General features: G+C 38.6%; 1 protein-coding gene across 4 annotated transcripts in view; it reads right to left on the bottom strand.

Annotated features, from left to right (window-relative positions):
* Window positions 1-10,537, bottom strand: part of LOC150088262 (acetyl-CoA acetyltransferase, mitochondrial-like) — a 670,540-nt gene extending 660,003 nt beyond the window's left edge. Inside the window, exons 1-2 of one of the 4 annotated variants that reach the window (XM_090369427.1) lie at window positions 10,305-10,454; window positions 10,038-10,098 (exon numbers count right to left, since the gene is read on the bottom strand). The gene's annotated coding sequence lies outside the window, so the exon portion shown is untranslated. The other 3 variants (XM_090369428.1, XM_090369425.1, XM_090369426.1) reach the window with 3 other exon arrangements.
* Window positions 10,538-15,853: the final 5,316 nt, after the last annotated feature.

Genomic DNA, 15,853 nt, shown 5'->3' with positions numbered 1-15,853 from the left:
GGGGAAGGACATGTCATTGGTATTGTAAGAGGAGTGTTATGTGCCTGGTCTGAGTGCTTAGGGACACTGGACTGTTGCTGAGAGAGGACAGCTCGTGCTTTACTCTCGGCGTTACTTTTCTTCCAAACAGCTGCTCACTCTGTATAAATCACAAATCCCCCCTACCATGGAATATTGTTCCCACATCTGGGGTGGTGCCCCCAAAACCTCTCTCAGGCTTCTTGATTCCATTCAGAAGAGGGCAGTTAGGTTAATTAATGATTCATCTCTAACAGAGTCTCTCCACTTGCTGTCTCATAGACGTACCGTTTCTGCTGCATGCCTCTTCCACAGATACTTCCATGGGCACTGTTCTGAATTGGCTTCTATAATTCCTGCTTTCTCTTTCAAAACAGTCCGAACACGTGCAGCCACCAGCCAACCTCCATTTACTGTCCAACTTCAGACTCACAGAACCAACTTTTCATCTTCCTCGTTTATTCATTCAACTGCCATTTTCTGGAACAACCTTCCTTCATACGTATTTCCTGAAAATTACAGCCTACAGAAGTTCAAGTCCAATGTCAACAAATATCTTCTTTCGTCTTCTCAATCTCCAACCCAAGCATGGAACTAAGTACTATAGGTTCTAATACCTCTCGTGTTTGGGGTTTACATAAAAAAGTTTCATAGAATTCTATTTATTATTATAACATTAAAATAAATAAAACAAATTTTAACCATAATGCATTTTGGCCTCAGCCTCCAATGAGAAAAATTAGATCTTGACATTTATCTATCAATTTTAATAATGGGAGTTTCTGTCCCTGCCGCTAGGAGGTGGGCCTCCACTATCTTACATCAATCTATATCTTCTTTCGAAGATTTCCACTACATACTTATTAAAGTATGAAAACAATCTTTTATCAATGAACAGAATCCAAAGTCTTTCCCTCTCTAAAAATCGTACTGATCTTTCTAACTCTAATCTAAAATCTATATAATTTACACAATCTAAAATGACATGTTCAGATGTCTCCAAATCTCCACACTCACAGAACCATTGTCTCTAAGCCCCAACTGTTGCAATCTCAATGCAAGTCCGTGTCCGGTTATTAAAAACATTGCGTGTAAGCCGAACTGTAATCAATGTTTATTTCTTGAGTTTATTATATCAACTCTTGGTAAAAATTTATAGGTTTGTCTGCCTTTTTCACTTTCATCTCATTTTATAATTATTTACTCAGTTATTCTTTTCATCCTTTAAATTACTTCTTCCAAATTCTGGATTTTCATCTGGACATGACGCTATTGCTAATAACGTTTTCTTTACATTATTTTTAGTATAGTACAACCATATAACGATACCATATATTGGACCAGTATCTTGCCTGAAAGTACTTGTAAGGCTTCAGAGGAGACGGTTCGACATGCTCTGGTTATTCCTAGTAAAGTGTTAAATGTAATGTTACATTTTGAATTCTATGTACCCAGCTCCTGAGGCGTAAGTGACTATGGGGACAAATAAACAATGATACAATAAATTAATTTATCTTCCTTTGATCCCCCAGTCTGTTCTCACAACTCTCCTGAGCTTGGCGTACAATGTTCGAATCTTATCCTTTAAATATTTGACATGTTCTGTAAAGAAAATTCTCTCTTTAATCTTTACTCCTAAGTACTTAGTAACCTTCACATATCGCACAGACCATCTCTGAAGCCTCGCTGTGGGGGCACACTTCATACTGAGCTTTCCTTTTTGAAGCTTCTGAACAGTTTTATTTTTTGATATTTCCAATTTATATCTGTTTGACCAATTCTCAAATTGCTTTAGTACTACTTCACCCCTTTTTTTTCAATTTCAGATCTTGCGTTTCCCCAAACAACAAGAACAAGATCATCCGCATCAGCAGTCTTACTATTCCAATCTATTTGGTTAAAACTATTCACAGAACCCCTATCAAACTCTTGCCAAACCACACTCTTATTTTTATACCCTCCTGTATCAATACTTAATCTTGCCTGTTCTTCACAACTTAGCACAAAGGAGATGGCATTGTGATCACTGGAGGTACAATTTTCTTCAACCCTCCAATTTCTAAAATTCCTTATTATAGTTTGAGTTGCCATTGTTAGATCAATATGAGACTGTCCATGGCACCGAACTATATGTCGAAGCATGTCTTAAAATATTTACCCACTTCCACTCCGGAAGCAGCAAGAAATTCTTCAAGCAATATATCTCTATCATCAGATTCACGCTGCCTTAGACCTGAGATTCCCCACTGCCCCCCAGAGCTGTGGTTGAGTAGTAGAGGAACATGGAGATTGAATGTAGAATTAAGGTAGAATCATGAAATGTGAGAATGGCAGGGAGAGAACTGAAAAAGTTAATATCAGCCAGTTCCTAAAAAAGGCGAAAAATCCCTCTCATCCAATTAGCATCCCATTGCAATCACTTTTACTCTTTCTAAAGTAATGGAGTAATTAAAGTAAAAAAGTAATGGAGTAATTAAAGTAAAAAAGTAATGGACTAAAGTAATTAACCGCCAACTCAAACCCCTCAGGGGCTCACATCTAGTGAGTATGGGCTTGGCCCTGGATCCTGAGCTGGATATCATCATTTCTCTCTTTCTTGGTGATTCCTCTCTCTCTCTCTCTCTCTCTCTCTCAGCAACTGTTTTTTTTGGCTGGTGCAGCATAAGCCTCAGGCTTCCTTGCACCACATGGCTAATAATTATAACAATGACATCTAGAAACCTTCAGTCTGATCAACGATTGTCAGTATGGATTCAGTCGGTGTCGATCCACTGGTGATATCTGGCTTTGTTACCCATTTATGGCCAAATTCAATGGAAGAGTTCAGTGAAACACAAGCAGTTGCTCTTGACATCTCAAAGGCTTTCGATCGTGTTTGGCATAAAGGTCTTCTAAAGAAGCTTCCATCTTATGGTTTGCCAACTGTTTTTCGTAATTGGTTATCCAGTTTTCTCTCTAACTGCTCACTGAGGGTGATGATAGATAGATCTGTCTTCTAACTTCTCCACTAATGTTGATGTCCCACAAGGTTCAGTTTTTTTTCCCCACTCTTTTCCTCTTGTATATTAAATGACCTTCTATCGACTAGAAATCCTATTCATAATTTTGCTGATGATAGCACATTGCATTCCACTTTCCAGTTTGAGAAACCTCGCCCTGCTCAATCAGCTTCAACTCCTTGAATATCCCCTACCAATTCCTTAAATGTCGATCACCAGGTAATTCTCCAGTGGGGCAAAGACAACTTAGTTGATTTCAATCCTTCTAAAACTCAGTCCTGGTCTTATAACTCACAAAAAGGATTCTTCTGCTCTTATGCTTATCTTTGGTGACACTCCGATTTCTAGGCAAGATGATATCTCTCTTTTGGCTTCTAATCTCTCTTGGCACAAGCACATTACAAATATTGCTTCCCTCTGCATCTAAAAAACTTAGTTTTCTCTTTTGCTCTCAGCATTACTTTTCTTCCAACAGCTGTTCACTCTCTAATATCTCTCATGTTTGGGGGTTTCATAAAAAAAAAAAATTTTTAAAAAGAGAAAAAGAATTATCTGGTACTAATTGAACTGGAATATGGTGGTGGAGAAGGTAGGAGAAATAAACTGGCAAACTCCATGATTCTCAAGCCAGCTTGAGGAGAATAATGAAAGGAGAAGACTAAAATATAATAGAAAATACCACAGAATATGGGAAGACAAACTGAATTATACATGACATCTCAATTAAGAGGCAATAGGAGGGGTGGGGGGGATCTATCTCACTTGGGAGATTCACGTTCAGTTCGGCGTTTTTATTTATGACTCCCAATCTGTCTCCCAGTGTTCAGGACATTTGTTGTCCCAACCTTTTCATCCTATTTTGGCTGAAATTTTTCAATTTCATATTAAAATTGGTTTAAGTATTACAATTTAGATTTTATTTCTAAATGTAAATTTTGCCTAATTTTTTTTTTCTCAATGGGAAAGCTGTTTACAGTCCTCTCAGAAAGTACTTTTGAGAGGAATTTAAAATAATTTTGCCTAAAAGTAAACAAAAATAATACATGAATTGTGCCACAACTGCAATCGTATTGATGGCACAGCTAAACACATCGTGAATAGTGAATATTCCATACAACCATTGTATTTCTTTAGTTTCCAACATGTAAAAAAAAAAACACACATCCTCACATTCATTTCAAAATACACGTCTTATATTGGGGATTTTAACTTCCCAGATATTGACTGGAACTTGTGGATTGGTCACTCACACACTAGTCAGACTTGTGGATTTATTGGATGACTGTTTTCTGCAGCAGCATGTTCAAGAGGCAACCAGAGAAAGTAATACTCTTGATCTGATTATCAGCAGTGATCATTCATGTATTAAGAATTTGCAGATAAAGGAACCACTAGGTGGCAGCGATCACATGTACTGATGTGGGATTCACTTAAAGATTTGATTACCACCAGGGGTAAAGGAAAGGGTTTTTGCTTCCGTAAAGGTGAGTACAGTGGTCTCCAACAGTTTTTAAATTCTGTACAGTGGGATCAACTGACGATGTTACCAACAGTAAATTCTAAGTGGGAAGCATTCAAGGAATTAATCGTCGAAGCTACTAAAAGTTTCATACCTATTAAGAAATATTGTTCAAGGTTTAGGCCTAAATGTTTTTTCTAATGAACTAATGAGACTCGTAATAGAGAAGAAAAATGCATAGGATGCATATAAATTATCAAGCGACTCAGAAGCCTAGCAGATATAAGCTAGTCTGTAATCAGGTGAAGGCAGATTACGAGAAATGCTTGGCAAAAGATGCTGAGAAAAACAGCAAGGATTTCTTTACTTATATAAACTCTAAAAGGAAGAGGATGAATCTGAGTGGTCCACTTGACATCGATTGTTCGACTGTTGATGATCCTGCTCAGATAGCAAACAAACTGAATGAGTATTTTGCATCTACATTCACACATGAGGAATTATTAAGGTTTGAAAAAGGTTATCAAATTGTAGCAGGATACTTAATGATTTTGTAATAACTGAATGCAAAGTGGAGGAGAAATTGTTGAAGTTAAACATAAGAAAAGCACCTGGGGTGGTGGATGGGATCTATCCAGTTATATTAAAGGAGGCGGCAAAGCAACTAAGCAAACCCTTAGCCATAATTATGAGAGCATCCTTGGACTCAGAGGAGGCCCCCACAGACTGGAGAAGTGCAAATGTATCCCCAATTCACAAAGGGGGAACGAAGGGTGAGAAGTAATTACAGACCAGTTAGTTTAACTTCTGTTCCGGGTAAAATAATGGAGTCACTGGTTAAAGATGCATTGTAGGATCATCTAGACCAGTGTTTCTCAAAGGGTGTGCCGCGTCACATTAGTGTGCCGCAAAATTTTCCAAGTGTGCCGCGAAATTTAGAAATTTCTTCTTCTATGACTACGTAGGTGTGCCGCGAAATTTTTCTTCTTTGGAAAATGTGCCACGAGAGTAACAAGATTGAGAAACACTGATCTAGACAAGACTGCAGCAATAATTCAGACACAGCATGGGTTTAAGGGAAAGTCTTGTCTAACACATTTGATAGGATATTATGATGTGGTTACAAAGGAACTGGATGCAAAAAATAATTTTGATATCATATATTTGGATTTCAGGAAAGCTTTTGACACTGTTGCACATGGAAGACTATTGTACAAATTGGACCAGAATGGTATTAAGGGTAAGTTGCTACAATGGATAAAAGGATGGTTAAGTGGGAGAAGACAGAGGGTGGTAATCAATGAGTGCTGCTCTTCTTGGACTAATGTTATTAGTGGAGTCCCACAGGGTTCGGTGTTAGGTCCACTGTTGTTTTGTATATTTATCAATGATATTGATGAAGGTATATCAGGCTTAATGTTGAAGTTTGCAGATGATACAAAGGTTGGAAGGGTTGTTAATGACAGTAATGGCAGTGTGCTACTGCAACAGGATCTAGATAATTTGGGCAGATGGGCTAAGAAGTGGCAACTGAAGTTTAACCTTGACAAATGCAAAGTACTGCATATGGGTAGAAGTAACCCCAGAGAAATGTACCAACTGCGTGGTACTACACTTAAGGTAGTAGAAAATGAAAAAGACCTGGGAGTAATTGTGCAGTCAGATATGAAGTTTTCTGAGCAATGCAGACAGGCTGCCAGGGCAGGTCATGGGGTTTTATCAATGATATATAGGAATTCTGCTAGCAGGGAAAAGGAGGTGATTGTCCCTCTGTATAAGGCAATGGTCAGGCCACGCCTTGAGTACTGCGTACAGGTCTGGGGGCCTCATTTTAGGAAGGATGTAGATTTGCTTGAGCGTGTACAGAGAAGGGCGACAAGATTGGTGAGAGGAATGAAGGGATCCTCTTACCAAGAGAGGCTTAAGTTTTGCAAATTGCAGTGGCTGGAGACTAGGCACCTGCGCGGTGATCTGATTGTGATGTATAAGGCCTTGAATGGATTGAGCACGCTGAATTCTGATGGGATTCTTCCACTTGTTCAGATCACGAACCTAAGGGGGCATAAATTCAAATTAAGAAAGGACAGATGTAGAATAGATGTGCAGAAATTTGCCTTTAGCCAGCGGGTGGTTAATTGATGGAACAAACTTCCATCTGTCGTTGTGGAAGTTGATAGGTTGAATAAATTTAAGGAGGAACTGGACAGGCATTTGGAGGGAATGGTGTGATTTTTTTTTTTTTTTTTTTTTTTGGCTGATGCTGCATAAGCTCATACACTTGCTTTCTTGCATCAAATGCCACTACTACTACTACTACACAGATAACATTTTCAGACTAGCCCAATGATAAGGACTGAGTTAGTCTGAAAACCTAAAAAAAAAAAAAAAGTTGATTGGACAAAATTTAAACTTAGAATTAAAATATAAACATTAACACTCAGTAAAATTTTTACATAACATTAAAAAATTTCAGATCACAAACAAAAAAATATTCATGTGGCAAATGACCTAAACATAAGCAAGACAGAAGCTAGTGCTTTTTAATTGAATGGACCTGAAAAATAGTAAGATGAATGGTGGGAAAAATTTGCATGTGTATCTAGGACCTAATACTGATAGCAATCACAACACAGTGATTAGGATTGAAGAGTTGAAATGACAAAGATAACAAATCAGTTATGGAAATGGTGAAATTATGGATAAAAAAAACATTTTGTAAAGAATAATGAGAACTTAAAAGACAAGATCAAAAGTGAGTGTGGATAACAACGGACTGAAGTAAAGAATAACATTGTCAGTAAACGGGCGTATCAGCATATATGCAAGGAACAAGTAAAAATGGAAATGAAAAGGGGAATGGATGAAAGAACACAAAACATGAACATAAGAGGGAACACAAGAATTTATAAATGGTATAATAATAGTTTAAAAGGTGAATGAATTAAGAAATCAGGGAAATGACCAACTGAACAGTATGCAGAAATAGTATGCAAAAGAAAGGAAAGTATGACAATGTTTGAAAATGAGAAGTTTTTAAATAATGAATCTGAAAGGTGTCAAAGACTGATTTAGCATTAATAGAGGCATATGATGCAAGAAAGCATGTTTATACAGCTTCAGCCTCAAAAAAAAAAAAAAAAGAAAAAGAAAAACACCACTTCACCCATCCATTAGCTTCAAAAGTTTGTCTAGTTCTTCCTTGAATTTATTTAAGCTATCAACTTGGAAGTTTGTTCCAAGAATCAACATCCGCTGATTAAAAGATTAAAATTTATGCACATGTACTCTACAACTGTCTCTCTTCGGTTTCAATTTATGCCCCCTCAGATGCATAATCTGAGCAGAGGAAAAATCCCATCTGCATTGAGCTTTCCTCAAATCATTCAAGGCCTTATACACCTCAATCAGATCACCACCAGATTCTGCAATTTGCAGAACTTAAGCCTTCCTTGGTAACAGCAATCCTTTGTTCCCCCTCAATAATCTTGTTGCCCTTCTCTGTACTTGTTCCAGCAGCTGTACATCTTTAAAATGAGCCCTCCAGACAATATGCAATACTCAAGGTGTGGCCTGACCATCGCCTGATACATAGGAATAATCGCCTCCTTATACCTGCTAACAAAATTCCTGTATATCATAGACCAGACACCATGATCTGCTCTGGCAGCCTGTCTGCACTGCTTAGACTGCACAATTTCCCCCCCCCCCCCCCGTCTTTTTCCTTCTCCTCTACCCTGAGTGTTTTTCTGCACTGTTCGTAAATCACTCTGGGATTGCTGCTAACCATATGTAGTACTTTGCATTTGTCAATGTTAAACTTCAACTGCCACCTCCAAGCCCATAGACCCGACATTTCAAGTTCCTGTTGCATACTATCATTAATAATAACCCTGCCAACTTTCTTACTGTCTGCAAAACTTGGGCATTAAGCCTGATATACCTTCATCAATAACACATAAATACAGAAAACGACAATGGGCCCAACACCAAACCCTGGAGGACTCCATTAATAACATTAGTCCACAAAGAGCAGGGTCCACTGATTACCCACTCTCCGTCTTCTCAAACTCAGCCATCCCTTTATCCACAGGCAATCTGCCCTTAATGCCATACTGCTCCAATGTGTACCATAGTCAGTGTACCATATGCAACAGTATCAAAAGCTGTCCTGAAATCTTCTAACATCTTCCACTTTTTGCATACAATGCTGATCATTAACACAAAACTGAATTTTCCCAAAATTCAGTTTTGATTAACACAAAACTGAATTTTGGGAAAATTCAGCCTCAAACCCATTGAGTTAAGTTATTTCAGTGAATCCAGACTATAACTCTTTCCACCATAATTTGAATTTATGCCCTAGTATTAATATCACTTATATCATCAATTTCCCCATCATTCATTTTACCATCTCCTATCAGGACCTTAGACCTCTAACATGCCTATTTATCACTCTATAACCCAACTAATTCATCTTTCTTATGAGTGCCCATTTGCTAATTTTATCAAAAATGCTGCCTATATTTGGACTTGATATATATTTATATATATACAGATATTAATATATATATTTTTTTTTTTTTTTTTTGGCAGTTTTCATATTTCCACACAGTATTCTGAAGTGCAACAGGCTCTTTATATTATGCCCTTAACCAAACCTAATCATACACTGACAGGGAATTTAAAAAACAATTAACAGCAGATCTAGTTTCCACAGTTTCATACTAAATTGTGATGATAAGTTATTATTATTATTAGCCATATGGTGCAAGGAAGCTTCAGGCTTATACTACGCCAGCCAAAAAAAAAAAATTCTGAATTACCCCAAGAGAGAGAGAGAGAGAGAGAGTCAGAAGTAGAAGGGAATCACCAAGAGAAGAATGATGATATCCAGCTGGGTGTGTCAAGCCCATACTCACCAGATGCAAGCCCCTGGGGTTGTCTTAAGATTCCAAAAAAGGAATCTCAAAAAACTTCTGTTAAAATTTTCTGCACAAATCACAGCATCAATTAGAATGGAAAGGGGGGGGGGGAGAGTTCAGTTAGCAAAAATCAACCTTTAGCTGAAATTCTCTCCCCCCCATGACACAAAATTCATTGCATATCACCACATGAAAACTCGCAAAACCAGTTAATATACTGAAACATTACAGAAAGACAATTAAAAACTGAGAAGTGAGCTAAAAAAAAATAACAGTAGTAAAAAAATACAGTTATGGCGCCGATTACTTTATTTGTAAGCAAACAAACATTATATTCAGGTAGTCCACAGTTAGCCATTACTCTTAAAAGAAAATTTTCCTTAATTAACGAGGTCAAGGTAAGTGTTCCGTAGTGTATTTCGTTTCCTTTGCTAATAATCAACTCAACCCACAAGGTTTTTTTTATGAATTATTATCCCCGTACAAAAAATTTCGGAGGGGGAAAGAGAAATTCAGTATCTCTTATACACTGGGCTCGCTAGAAAAATAAATCGTTGGTCCACGGAGCAGACGGAGAATACTGCGTATTAATCAGAGAGTAGTAAGATACTACTCTGTGGTATTAATTAGCATACTTACTCAGCTTCAGCGCTCACCGCAATTGCGATGGCAGAGTTAGATCTCTTCTGTAATAACGCCTCTGAAAGACATAAGCATTAAAAATAAACATAACACAAAAGAGAAAACATTGAACAGTGGCAACCACCAAAGTTAGTGAAATTACACTGATGGATTAAATAGGATACTGTTCTGCCTCCTTTTGAAATTTTAATTAACTGAAAGGGGGGCATTGCGCAATTATACATTACTATACTTAAAAAAAAAGTGAGCTTAGCATTTACTTACAAATGTGAACAAAGTCGAAGAAACAAACAGTCAAGAGTTCTGTCTTCCTACAGACTACCTTGAATAATTCCGTATTAAGGAAAACACGTCCAAATACTAAAGTGCCTAAGGCTATACTACAAGTCTACCTAGTTTGCCATTTTTAAAAGTACGTACCATTATAGCCAATACAGTAAACTATGGATTACAGATATAACTAACAGCAGCAATCAAATAACTGCATCGCCAAAGGCAAATCTTAAATTTGGCGCCCTTCTTACGTATTTTTTTAATACACAAGTAATATAAAAAAAAAATTTTAAAGTCAATTCCTACTTAGGTCAACAACGGACTTTCGACTTCAAAAATTTATCGATTTTCGCAAGAATTAAACTCGCATTCTTCACCTTCACGTGAAAAATACTGAAATCCTTGCATTTTACCGATTGAACTACTGCCTGTTGATTTCAATTTTATTCCTAAATTTATATCCTCCTAATTATCTTATATAACAGAAATTTTTTTCTCCCATATAAAACTAAATTAATTAATTAAATTTAATTAATGAATTAATATTTGGAAAAACTGTATTAACATCAAGTGTCATCCACTACAAGTTTAAAAAAATGTATTTGAACTTAAGTGGATGAATAAAAAGTATTTTATTAACGATTGAAAATTTGAGCAAGATATATAAATATATATAGGGAGAGTGTGAACTAATATTAGGAACTGAATAGTGTAAAGTGTATTGATGTCTAACGGCACCAGGGATTTCCCCCATCTCCGCTAGTAGGAATTGAATATAGTGACATAGTGTTTTTTGACAAGCGGCACCGGTGCTTTCGCACAACTCCGCATTTGGATCTCTTGTGAAGTAAGACAGTACAGTACTGTCAAGGCCAGATAGCATATGTCAGTGTATGTTCATATTTGCTTAGTGCGAGTTATGTTGTTCATCTGGCCGCTTGGCCTAGGGTCCGTGGAACACCACAGACCGCTAGTTACCGTCACTGGCACTGGGAGCCGGATCAGGTATGTGGGAAGAGAACTCTGGCTGGCCGACCCTCGGGTTCGCCTGAGCTTCCCAGGGAGAGCCAAAAAAAAAAATAAAATAAAATAAAATAAATAATAATAAATAAATAAATAAAATAAAATAAATATATATATATATATATATATATAAATAATATATATATATATATATATATATATATATATATATATATATATATATATATATATATATATATATATATAAATAATAATACTAAATAAATAAATAAAAAATAAAATAAATAAAAAATATATATATATAAATAATAATAAAAAATAAAAAGAAAAATAAATAAAATAAAAATAAAAAATAAAATAAAAATAATTTTTTTTTTTTTGAAATAGGAGAAGGGGTGAGAGATTGAGGTGAAGAAAGAAGGTAAGCAGAAGAAAGAGGGCGAGTGGGCTCGCCCCAAAGGGGGAGCTCACTCGCCCTCTTTCTTCTTCCTGAGGTAGGGTGGGCTCCCCCCTTTCCCCCCTTTGGGGGGAGCCCACCCTACCTCAGGAAGAAGAGAAAAGATTGTGAGGTCAAATGACCCACAAAGTCAGATTGCCTAATAGCATGACCCAGCATTTGATGTTAAATGCCAGTCCCACTCCCAGAGGAGTATTTATATGAGTTCCTACACAAGTAGGAAAATCAGATATTGTCCTACAACTTGAAGAGAAGAGGTGCCGGCAAGTGAGTGGGTCCCACATTGGGCAAGGGGCCCAGTGTCAGCAATTTAATCTTCTTCATCTAAGGGTGACTTGTAGGCAATGAGCAGTGTCCCACACTGGGTAGAGGACTTGGATAATCTTCTCTTAGGGGATGAGAGGAGGCACATGGATTCATGAAGCTCGAGGATTGCTTGAAGTTCTTGTGTCTATTGTAGAAAAGTCCTTTTTGGGTTCGTGGGTTTGTCAGATAGTTTCCTTTGTGAACGTCGAGAGATTCCTGTTAGGTCAGGATAAAGATCACTGTCCTGTTTGTGTTTTCTTTGATTCCATTCAGGATATGTTCTGTGAATAGAGTTTTGGGTTCATTGTAAGATGGGGGTGCGTTGAACAGTTTGCTGTAGGTGAATCTGGCGCATTTCAAATACAGTCTGGGCAAAAGTAGTGAAGGCTTTGTAGTTGGTTTTGTCAATTATGTAGAGATGTTCCTGCCCACTTGGTATATTTCCAGTTCTGGTAATTAGGAGACTTCTGGGTAAATCATAAAGAGGGCAATTATACATGAGGTGAATCCAGTCTTCATTGTCGCCGCATGTGCAGAGAGGAGAATCGGTGAGACCCAGGGCATGCAGCTTTGCCCGAAACGATCCATGACCAGTGAGGAAGAACGAGACGTGAAAGCCTGGTGAGTACCACGGAGGAGGTTTTGGTGCAGTTATCATAACTTGTGAAAGAAATCTTTTAGTTGTTTCACCTTTGGTTGTTTGCTCCCAAGATCTTTGCAAATGCTGGAGGAGCTTAGAGTAAATCTGTTTCATTTCGTTTTTTGGATCATTAGCTAGATCGAGTGTTATATCCAGAATGGTGGTGGGAATTCCTCTCTTTATGCGGTATGCAAGGCCGCGACGAATAACCTCCAGGTCCAGAGGAAGAGTACCTGCTAAGACCTGCAGGGCAGGATTACTGACTGTGCGGCAAGCTCTAGTCACAGTGAGTAGGATATTGCATTGAACTGTATGTAGCTTTGCTTTATTACGGGCAATGATGGCACGAGGGAACCATATGGCTGCACCATAGCACACAGCTGGTAAGAAGATGGTTTTGTAAAGTAGCATGAGAGTCCTCCTCTTCAAACCCCAGTCTGCTCTGCTAATTCTTACGATCATGGCAGTATAACGACGTATTTTGTTGGAGAGGTAATTAAGATGAGGTAAGAATGTTAATCGGGAGTCGAAGGTTACTCCTAGATATTTAATTCTGTTTTGAGTTGCAATGTCTGCCCAGAGATTTTAATTTGGGGCGGTCTTCTTATGTCCAAGGATCCTTTGGGGAGGATAGTCTTCGTTTTTTCCCCAGAGATGACTAACTTGTGGTTGTTTGCCCAATTTTGGAGGATCGTTAAGGCAGGGGAGGCAATTTGCTCAAGCTGAGTTCTAGAATCAGCTTTGATAAGGAGGATGGGGTCATCTGCATGCAGTCCACAGGACCTAGATCCATAAGAAGGAATTCATATCAAGTTCCAGAAGTAGGGCCCAAGAACTGAGCCCTGTGGACACCCTCTAACAACTGGTCGGGAGGTTTTCTGAAAATTTGTTTGAACAGTTACTGAGCGGTTGAAGAGGTAGTTCTGGAGACAGCGGTAGAGGTTGAGTGGAATATTGAGTTGACGTAATCTCCTAACGATGCTGGGCCACCAGATGGAATCGAAGGCACCAGCAAAGTCAAATGAGATAGCCAGTAGATATTTTTCTGTGGTTGAGTTTGCTGTGCTGAGGAGATTGTTCATAGCATCTTCAGTGGAGCATCCTGGCTTAAAGCCATACTGCTTTTGAGAGTCTAAGTTGGCTGTCTGGTAGTAGGTGGATAATCTGGATTGAAGCAGCCGCTCCATTACCTTTCCCAAGACCGGGAGAAGAGCAATGGGGCGGTAACATTTGGGTAGAGTAGGATCTTTATCTGGACCTTTTAGGATGAGTCGAAGCACTGCCTGTTTCCAAGAATCAGGGAAAATTCCTTTCGCAAGCCATTTGTTGAACAGTGCTAATAGGTGGTTTGGGAGATGTGTTGCTGCTTTCTTGATGACCTCAGCCTCAATATTATCATGACCAGGGCATTTATTTATTTTTGTTCTGTCTAGTGCTTTGTTCATTTCCTCAGAGGTGAAAAGAGGTTCTATTTTATTGTTGGAGAAGGCCTGGTTGTCTTGTTTAATTTGCTTTTGTTCATCATTGAGGGGACTATCATCAGTCTGAAGTAGGGCATTCAGAATATTATTCATGGATTCAGCCCATGTGTGTGTTGGATTGCCATCAGGAGTCAGGGTTGCATTTAACATCTCTCCCCTGGGCAGCTTGTTCATAACAAGGATCTGCATTTCCAGTAGTTCACAAGGTTCTGCCAAGACACTTTCTTTTTCTGCCGAATGAGGCTTGTGTAGTCGTTACGATATCTTCTATATGCTTCCCGTAGAGCCTGGACCTCAGCAGGAGGCCAGGAGTGCCTCGCTCTCTGGAAGGCTTTTCGGGCAGTGTGAACTTGGCGCCTTAGGTGTTCTAGTTCCATGCACCACCAAGGGACTGCTTTTTGGTTTTCTGACGTTTTTTCATAGTTCTCTCACATGCTTGTTGGATTGTGCTTGTTAGGAGGGAGAGGTGCTCCTGTGGATCAAGATGGTTTAGTTGGGATGTATCCATTTGTAGCTTTGATTTTATATTGTCCTTGAAGGCATTCCAATCAGCTGTTTTGGTGGAGTATCTGATGATATCGTGGTATATGGGAGGAGTACTATCAAGTTGTCTCGATAGATGGAAGGAGATGGCCCTCTGGTCTGAGGTGGTCCAGGCCTCATGAACCATCCATGATGAGAACTTTTGTGCTATGGACCGTGTGGCAAAGGTAACATCAATGTTGCTTTCCCACAGGGTATTGCTGAAGGTAGAAAGGTGATGTGGTTTGTTATGGACCTCAAATGGAGAAGATGAAAGGAAATCTTCTAATCGCTGTCCATTCTGGGAAACTACATGACCATCCACCCGGCTATGCCACAAGCGAGATCTACAATTGGCATCCATCGTTACCAGGATTTTGCTGGAAGGTAAGAGAGTTATGACTGACTGGAGATATTCAATATATGGTGCGATATCAGTTCGTGGTCGGCAGTACAATGAGACTACGTGCAGAGAGCCCTGTTGACAGATAATGTGTGCACAAACACCAAAGGGGGTGCATAAGGAGTCGATCTTTGTGACTGTAATTGTAGTATTCCTAATAATGATGGCTGCCCATGGAGTATCTGTGGTTGTCTCAATGATTCTATATGCGCGAGGGTAGCCCTGTACCCGTCCCTTGTGGGTGTAGGGCTCTTGAGCGCAGAGGAGGAATTGAATAAAAAACCGACACGAAACTAAAAATTCTGAAATCTCGACAAATTCCAAAATATGTCTACCTCTTTAATATCTAAAACATCAGTGCTCGCCGCTTCCAACACAAAGTAGTAATCTTACTACTGTGTGCCCACAGAGTTAGTATTGCCAACTCTTAATAATATTTCCCGCTAGCCGCATGCTCAAATTCCGCTATTTTTAACACTTAACCCGCTAACTTTTGAAATTTTCATCTCGGTTAAATCCTATTAATGGTGCCATAAAAAATAATGGTGCCTTAACAATTTTTAAGACCTCAATATTATGTCTAAACAAAAACTTCTAAATTGCATATTAAATGCAGTTTATTCTGAGGAACAAGTCAATACCCCCGGGGGCTCACATCTGGTGAGTATGGGCTTGGCACACCCAGGGTCCTGAGCTGGATATCATCATTCTTCTCTTTCTTGGTGATTCCCTTCTACTTTTGACTCC

This window comes from Mastigoproctus giganteus, chromosome 3 (genome assembly GCF_048544385.1).
Source record: "Mastigoproctus giganteus isolate SK-2022 chromosome 3, ASM4854438v1, whole genome shotgun sequence".
In the NCBI taxonomy this organism is placed as follows: domain Eukaryota; kingdom Metazoa; phylum Arthropoda; class Arachnida; order Uropygi; family Thelyphonidae; genus Mastigoproctus; species Mastigoproctus giganteus.
This window is presented reverse-complemented; position numbering and strand designations above follow the sequence as displayed.